The sequence below is a fragment of the Hordeum vulgare genome, chromosome 7H, assembly GCF_904849725.1.
Source record: "Hordeum vulgare subsp. vulgare chromosome 7H, MorexV3_pseudomolecules_assembly, whole genome shotgun sequence".
In the NCBI taxonomy this organism is placed as follows: domain Eukaryota; kingdom Viridiplantae; phylum Streptophyta; class Magnoliopsida; order Poales; family Poaceae; genus Hordeum; species Hordeum vulgare.
The window spans coordinates 353,135,964-353,144,447 of NC_058524.1; the positions used below are offsets into that span (position 1 = coordinate 353,135,964).

At 43.6% G+C, this 8,484-nt stretch overlaps 1 long non-coding RNA gene across 1 annotated transcript; it reads right to left on the bottom strand.

Moving 5' to 3' along the window:
* Window positions 1-282: 282 nt before the first annotated feature.
* On the bottom strand, window positions 283-7,890 carry LOC123411818. The gene is made up of 2 exons (XR_006613334.1): window positions 7,783-7,890; window positions 283-579 (listed from the first exon to the last, which is right to left on the bottom strand). It is a non-coding gene; the product is annotated as an uncharacterized LOC123411818 (long non-coding RNA).
* Between the last annotated feature and the right edge of the window lie 594 nt (window positions 7,891-8,484).

Below are 8,484 nucleotides of genomic sequence, written 5' to 3' on the forward strand. Positions count from 1 at the left end.
TCAAACATGCGTCCAAATAAGTGGTCCAAGATGACCAATATATGTCATGGTTCAAGAAACACAAGTAGGATGATCCACAATAACGAAATTAAAGAAGGATGTCACCTCAAAGGCATGTCCTTGTGCGTCCTTCACAATGCCGAAACACAAGCAAGTATGATGTAGAAGCGGGCCGATTCAAAGTGGCTCACTCTCAAGAGCTTGAATTGTCAACTCACGTGAAGTGGAAGTTGTGTGGGGACTCCGACTCAGAAGTCAAAGGCACCGAATGCACGCGTATAGTGATCCCAGGATCAATGATCACTAAACACATATAACTGAATAATAAAGAGTCTTACATCCACTACATATTGTCTTACACAAATTATGCCCATTATGGTCAAGTCTTAAATAGATAGGGCCTTGGAGGCCAAACAACACTTAAACATTCGAAGTGGAAATCTTTAACGATAGCGTGAACCCATGTCATCTTCCTTAACCCTAGAGGCATTCTGACTCAGAAGCCACCTAGCTCGCATGTTCTTCACCGAGGTATTCTTCATCCTAAACCTGCTCTTCCATGCCTAGCTGAGTAAATAGCTGAAGACAAGCCAGTGAGTACTTTTCAATATACTCGCAAGCAACACATGTTTGGGACAAGATAGACAATGCATGGTATAGCACTATGAAAGTGCGTTATATCGACTAGAGGGGGGGTGAATAGGAGATTTTTAGAATTTCATCACTGAGGAAATTCCTTTTGAGGAAATTCCTCACTGATGACTAACTTACAGCGGAAACAGTTAAGGATCAGTTGTGCAATTGTTCACAACAGCGGTATTACAGAGTGAAGATTATGAAAACAGATTGCACAGCAAGCAGGCACACAGAATACAGATGATGATTTACTCAAGTGAAGAATTTTGGGGTTGAGGAAATTCAGAGAAAGTCTTCAGCAAATTCTTCAAACAGTCACAGTGAAAGTCATCAACACATAATACAGAGAATGTAAAAAGTTGAGGAATTAAAACCCGATTCTTGGTGAAGACTGTTGTTGATGACCGAGTTCCAACTGCTGTGACAGTTGTACATCTGGTTTGGAGCGGCTTGGTATTTAAACCAAAGGACACCCAGTCCCAGGACACACAGTCCCTACCGTATTCTCCTTGAGCTAAGGACACACAGTCCTCGCCCAACACTCGTGGTAAGTCTTCAGGGCAGACTTCCAAACCCTCACAAACTCGGTCACCCGGCGATCCACAATTGACTGCTGGATTGCTCTAGACCATGACGCCTAACCGTCTGGAGGATGCACAGTCCTCAAAGGTAAAAGGCTTCAGTCCCACACAGGAACAACTTCTTCAGTGATGCTCAATCACTAGGTTTGGTTTGTGGTTTCGGTGGGTGGTGTATTTCCTCACTGATGATTTACTCTCGAAAGCTCTGAGGAATTGGGTTTCTCTTATGACAAGTGTCAGTTTCTAACGGAGCAGCCAACTAGCTAGTGGTTGTGGGGGGCGGCTATTTATAGCCTGGGAGCATCCCGACATGATTTGACATTAATGCCCTTAAATAATATGACCGTTGGAGTGGATAAGATCAGTGACTTGGCGTGGCTTATCGAAACGGTCGGGACTCTCAACTGTGAGAGTCCTCATGTTACTCATATTCCTCACTTGAGGCTTTTGATAGGATTTGGCTTGGGTTGAGCATCATGAGGAAATCCATTCCATAGTGTTACTTTGACCCCCTTTAACAGTACGGTGTTCCTATTCATCAAATGCGAAGAAAATAAAACAGAAAGCGAAAATCTTCACGCTTCAATTTCTTCAGAACGATTTTCTTCAGGAACCACCGATCTTCTCAATATCAATCTCTTTATGAGGAATATCAATTTCATCGCAAATTCTTCGCGATTCATTTCTTCAGCTTCAGACCAATTTCTTCAACTGAAGACATATATTTTTAGGGGTTGATATTCTTCAAATATCTCACACTCCTCAATGACCTATAGATCCTGTGTACACTTATAAACACATTAGATACTTAACCTATAAGTCTTCAAACCACCAAAATCACTAAGGGGCACTAGATGCACTTACACACTAAGTAGGTACCTTGCACAGAGCTAGTTTTGAATGCAGTATCATGTCCTATCATTTCGTAAGCATGCATCATGAGGTTACATATATCAATATGAACAAAGTTTGAACAATTACGGTTTAATCATCTCATCACGTCATATGACTTAGCTCAAGTATTTCTTTCCCACACACACACGCAAAGTTTTGTAAACAATGGACGTAGCCCAAGAGAGGTTACACACTTTACCCACAAGACTCGGGGAACTTTCGTGTCATCCACGACTCGCGGTATATAAGATACCCGTGGTAAGCACCCAACAATGGCTTTTCCTTGACAACACAAAACAAAGAGTCCACTCATTGGTACCCATCCCTCATAATGTACATCACGAGTTCAATACATGAGGGGACACATGGTGTGACTGATGTCTATGAAACAGTCATAGTCGTCCATCCATGAGACAGTGACTCGGCTCTCTCGCCAGTAGTAATGTGGGCTCTCTGCTAGCATCGACCGAAGTAATCAACAAAGCCCTGTCCCACGAGGGGTAGAGCGGTCATACATGTAAGGTTGGAGTAATGGTCGCAGCTTAAACCAACCCCTTTTCAAAAACAAATGTAGGATCCGAAGTATGTCTAGCGGGGAGTGATCAGACTATTGACCAAATAAAAATTTAGCATCTCCAAATTTTAGTTATGGGCAAGTTTTAGCAATTGTAGCAAGTCAAGCACACCCTACACATGCAAGTCTAAGAGTATAGAAGCGAAAAGTAAAGACATGCACATGTAAGTAGAGGATAGGGATAGGAACATCAAACGCAAAGATTGACATGAAGATTTTTGGCGTGTTTCTGATAGGTGGTGCTACCGTACGTCCATGTTTCTGGAGAGTTCAAGCCAGAGAGCATAACACCCACAAGATTCCTCGAGGGGATCAACCCGCGAAGGGTGCACCAAGAAGAAACCTTGTCTATTCCACCCTGGCTTATGTCCACGAAGGACTATCCTCACCCCGGGTAGATCCTCATGAAGTAGGCAATCTCCTTGCCCTTACAAAATTCTTGGTTCAACTCCACATGAAGTCGGAGGCTCCCAAGCGACAACTAACCAATCTCGGATACAACACTCTCCAAAAGGTAATGGGTGTCGTAGTATGATGAACTCCTGGCTCTTGTGCTTCAAAAGATTGTCTCATCAACACTAAATCACTCTCTCACACATTTGGCTTAGGTAGAAGAGATTGATTGCGTGGAAAGAAACTTGGGAAGGCTATAAATCAAGATTCATATGGTAGGACTGGTATATCTTGATCTCAACACATGAGTAGGAGGCTCTTTCTCACAAAAATGGATGGGGCAATTGTTGGTTCATTTGGAGTGCTTCCTCTATGAATGAGAGGCTGATGGAGGGGTTTATATAGGCATCTACAAAAATCTAACCCTGCCGGCAGTTCCAATTGATAAGCCACCTTTATATAGGCAGTTCCAACTTGGTCCTCACATTTTTCTAAGGCAGAAAAGTATTTTCCATCGAGAAATATCATTTTTGGCTTGAGAAAAGGACATGGAAATAAAATAGAAAAATATTTTATAAAATAATTATTTTATGATTTTGGAGAGTTAAAATAGTGCTAAAACTAGATTACCATCTTTGGGTGAAGGCACTCCCTTGACATCAGGGACTTGTAGTGCAAACCCAAAGCAAGGTTTTGGAATAGTCAAAAATGAGAAAAACGTTTTTATGAAAATATCATGTTATAAAAATGCTGTTTTTGGATCCACTCATTCTAGCATACACACAAACAATGGCAATCATGGCACTCATGACACTTGCTTAAAAAGTTTTAATATACTCGGATTTTTGGAAAGCTATAGTTGAAGTAAGGTAAAAACAGGGTGTGACAAAAAGTGGCCCTATGCCACTAGCCCAAAAATAGCTGGCCAAGCCGGCCCAGAGGCATGGCAAGCAAGGGTGTGCCCGCCGCGAGGTATTAAACATAATGTGCAGTCCCTTGCTGTCAGCGAGAGAGAGTGGCGCGAGACATAGAGTGGTGGATGATAGCTGGGCCCCGCCTGTAATCCCTAACCTCGGGAGTGGGACGAAAACGAGCTCACGTGCGATGGCTCCGGGGATGGGAGGGTAAATAGACAGCGGGAATGGAACCAAGAGCCTTTGGCCATTCGGGTGGTGGTGGTGCAAGTCGCTGGGGAGGTCCAGGTCGCCAACAACAAGGAAGCCGCTACCGATGAGCTTCGAGAGAGGTTGCCCTGGTAGAATGTGCATGGAAAACATGCAGAGAAGGTGGAATAATGTCAGGGGTGTGAGCTGAGTCTAGAGAAGCGTACTTGAGCACCAGAGGGGTTCCCTACCAGGAGATCGATGTAGGTTCGATATAGGTCGCTCTAGTCGATGCCGAGCACTGAGGTTCTCGGAGCTTGCTCTGGTGGTTTGCGAGTGAGATTGGGGTCGAGGGAGAGAGTCCAGAGGTTGTAGGGTGAAGCAGGGGTGGCTCTTATAGCCTAGCGCCCGTATGCCGTGGGCGAAGGTCGACGTGCGGGGCACCATCTTTGGTCACGGGGGTCCTCCAGTCCGTGCTCGTGGAGTTTCTAGAAGTCGTCTATGACCAGGGGGGAAGAGAGGGAGTGTAGAAGCTCTCTGGTGCCCGCGTATGTGAGACCGCCTATTAGAGCTCTTGGGTGGCCGACGCGCGTGTGAGGAGGGGCAGACGAAGGGCGAGAAAGGAGGGGTTCACACGTTGGCGGCTTTCACACATCTAGGGGCAGCGACAGGTGTGCGGGGGCTGCCCGAGGCTATCGGGACCTTGGGTGGGGAGTGTCTGCAGTGCCGGGCGCACAGTAGTGCACGCCAGAGTGCCCGTATGGTCGGTATTGACCTTGCCTGCGCGCCCTATTGTGACTTTTAGTGTCCAGGTCCTTCTGATATGCCCCATGAACCTGAGGATCTAAGGGAGAGTTAAACGTAAATAGGAGGAGAGGGAATGTTCTGGCATGGTGAACTAGAGAGGTTAGTGGGGTTTACCCCCTCCAATAATTGAGCAGAGGGGTTGAGATTTTTACATGAGGTAGAAGGGGTCTAGGAGGGACTGTGGTAAGAACTTGGGGCCAAGGAGAACACTCTAAGGTCTCCAATGATTGAGTCCAAAAAAGATAGTATAAGATGTTGGATCAATGTTTCGGTTACTTAATGGTTTCTAATTGCTATGGTGATAAACTAGGATGATTGATAGTGCCAAATAGCCCTTCACACAAATTTTTATCTCAAATGGAGAAAGTGGCCAATGAAACTTTCGAAAACCCTAAAAATCAACAGATCTAGCTAGGATAATCTACTCTCCTTGATGCCCCACTTGGTGTAGTTTTATCATTGGGGGATTAGATCATGCCCACCAAGTTTGAGATCAAATAGTGACACTTGGCCATGTAAAGTTGATCAATTTTGAATCTGGACACATAGGGTTTTGGGGCACTTTGGTGAACCAAAACTATAAGGACTGACATGAAATGTGGCAAGATCATCGTATGAGGCATATATGACTTGCTGGAATTTCCTTGATTTAGGAAATATTTCAAGCACTTTAAATATACAGGAAGGGTTTTGGAGAGTTTTGTCCAATATTTTGAAGATGACCATGTGTCGAAACTCATATATGTGGAAAATATATGTCCATTGAGTTTCCTAAAGTTTCTCAAATATTCTTGAAACATTAAAGTAAGGTTTCCCTATATAAATGTAATGCCCAAGATGCGATCCTATCCTTATTTTGGCCCGAGGGCCTCGACAGGGATAGAAGTGCATCTCGTCGTTTTGCAAGAATTGATATCGTTACAAGTACATGTACTAAAGAGATGAGTGTATGGAATTGGCTTACACTCGCCACAAACTACAACAATATCACATCAATACATCAACATATTCAATAACCATGTAGAAGAGCAGGGCCTGACAACGGACGAAAACAAACGAGAAAATATTGATGTCCATCCTTGCTATACGAGGTTGCCGGCCTGGAACCCATCCTAGATCGATGATGAAGAAGAAGAAAATCCAGATAGAACAATCATCGTGCTCACGTCAATGTCATGCTTTACCTGCACCTGCAACTTGTGTTGTAGTAATCTGTGAGACACATGGACTCAGCAATCTCATTTCCAAAGGTATCAAGACTAGCAAAGCTTAATGTGTGAGCTATGGTAAAGTGGTGAGGCTGCAACAAGTGATTAAGCATTTATCTGAGGTGGTTGACTTACAAGTACAAGATTAAAAGGGGGATGATCTATGCATAACATACATGAACTAATAATGATCAAATGAATGATCTTGAACACCTACTTACGTCAAACATAACCACACTGTGTCCTCGATCAGAGAAAGATCTCACAAAAGAGATAGTCACGGTTACACACACAGTTGGCATATTTTAGTTAAGCTTACTTCAAGTTATCTAGAACCGGATGTTAAACAAAGTTTCCAAGTTTGCCACATAACCGCGGGCATGGCTTTCCAAAAGATTTAACCCTGCAGGGGTGCTCCAACTAGTCCATCACAAAGTACCACAAACCACATAGAAACCCTCAATCACGAAACTTGTGATCTCCTCAGATTCCTTAGTGAGAACGAGATACGCGGCTCCTAACGGGGTCGTCGACACATCGGGCGGCCTTGTTGGACTTGTTTTACCTTCTATGAAATATCTTGTGCATCGGGATTCCAGTGATTGATGGTTTGGGTTATCTCAGAGTTGAGGTTTTCCACTAAGGAATCCGAGGAGATCACGAGTTTAGTGATCGAGGCTTTTTATGAGGCTTGTGGTAATTTGTGATGGACTAGTTGGAGCACCCGTGCAGGGTTAAATCTTTCGGAAAGCCGTGCCCACGGTTATGTGGCAACTTGGAAACTTTGTTTAACATCTGGTTCTAGACAACTTGAAGTAAGCTTAATTAAAATATGCCAACTGCGAGCGTAACCATGACTTTCTCTCTCGTGAGTTCCTTTTTCTGAATGACGACATGGTGGGGTTATGTCTGACATATGTAGGTGTTCAAGATCATTCATTTGATCATCATTAATTCACGTCTGTTATGCGTAGCTCATACCCCTCGTTTGTTCTTGTACTCGTAAGTTACCCACCTCAAATAAATGCTTAGTCGCTTGCTGCAGCCTCACCATTTAACCATACCTCACACATTAAGCTTTGCTAGTCTTGATACCTTTAGAAATGAGATTACTGTGTCCCCTGTGGCTCACAGATTACTACAACAACAGTTGTAGGTACATGTAAAGAGTTACTTTGACGTGAGCGCGATGATTGCTCTATTTGGAGTTTCTTCTTCTTCTTCTTCTTCTTCATCGATCTAGGATGGGTTCCGGTCGGTAGCTTGGGATAGCAAGGATGGACGTCGTTCTTTTATCGTTTGTTTTCGTCCATAGTTGGATCCCACTCTTCTAGATGATGATTGTATATTGTTGTATAGATGTGATCTTTATGTAGCTTGTGGAGAGTGTAAGCCAACTACTTATACTCATCTTTTCAGTATGTGTACTTGTAACAATATCCATTATTGCTGTAGCGACCCGACTCAAAAAGAGTCAAGCCTCTATGTATCTGTGCCATCCCTGGATCAGTATGCTAGCACACACAGTACATCATTGTATATATCAAAGTGCAATCACATGTAAATAACGTAAAATTGATATATACCTCAAAATCTCAGTGGAAACAGTTAAGGGAGTGGAGCCCCAATAAACACCAACGGCAGGTAGAGTGCAGACCGTAACCCTAAATCATAATGTTACTCGTCGAAGAAAGTATCTGCAACATAAGAAGTTGCAGCCGTGTAGGTCACGATATTGAATATGCCGGCAAGTCACAAAAGGGAGGAGTCAAAATATCATCTATACTATATGCATATATGGCAGGTGGGGCTGTAGTTTAAGTTTTGCGTAAAGCAAATTTTTCCTACAACAAGAGAGAGGTAAAAGCAAAAATTACTACATTGTTGGTTGTTAATGAGAAGGTTCCACCAACAATTTCTCATACCCAAGTTATCAATAACCCACATCAAATAGATTTAATGGTGTTGAGAATTCCTGATAGTTTCAATACCTTTGGCTCAAGTTGTCCATGAAGCACACGACTAATCAATTAGGTTTGAGTACTCTGCAGAGTTTTGCACACGTTCCCCACAAGATTTGATCGCCTCCATTGGAGTCCTCGCACTTCAGGGTGTTTGAGAACCGGATGATCAAAACATGGTCTACCAAAGGGTTCCTCCGAGCCACTGTCGGTGCCCATCCAATCCTACCATTCTTCTACATCTCGTAGCACCGCTTGTCCAGAGTCACCACAATGTCCAACCAAGCCAGAGCCCGTAATGACTTGTGGCTGTGCAGGTAAGCCTCG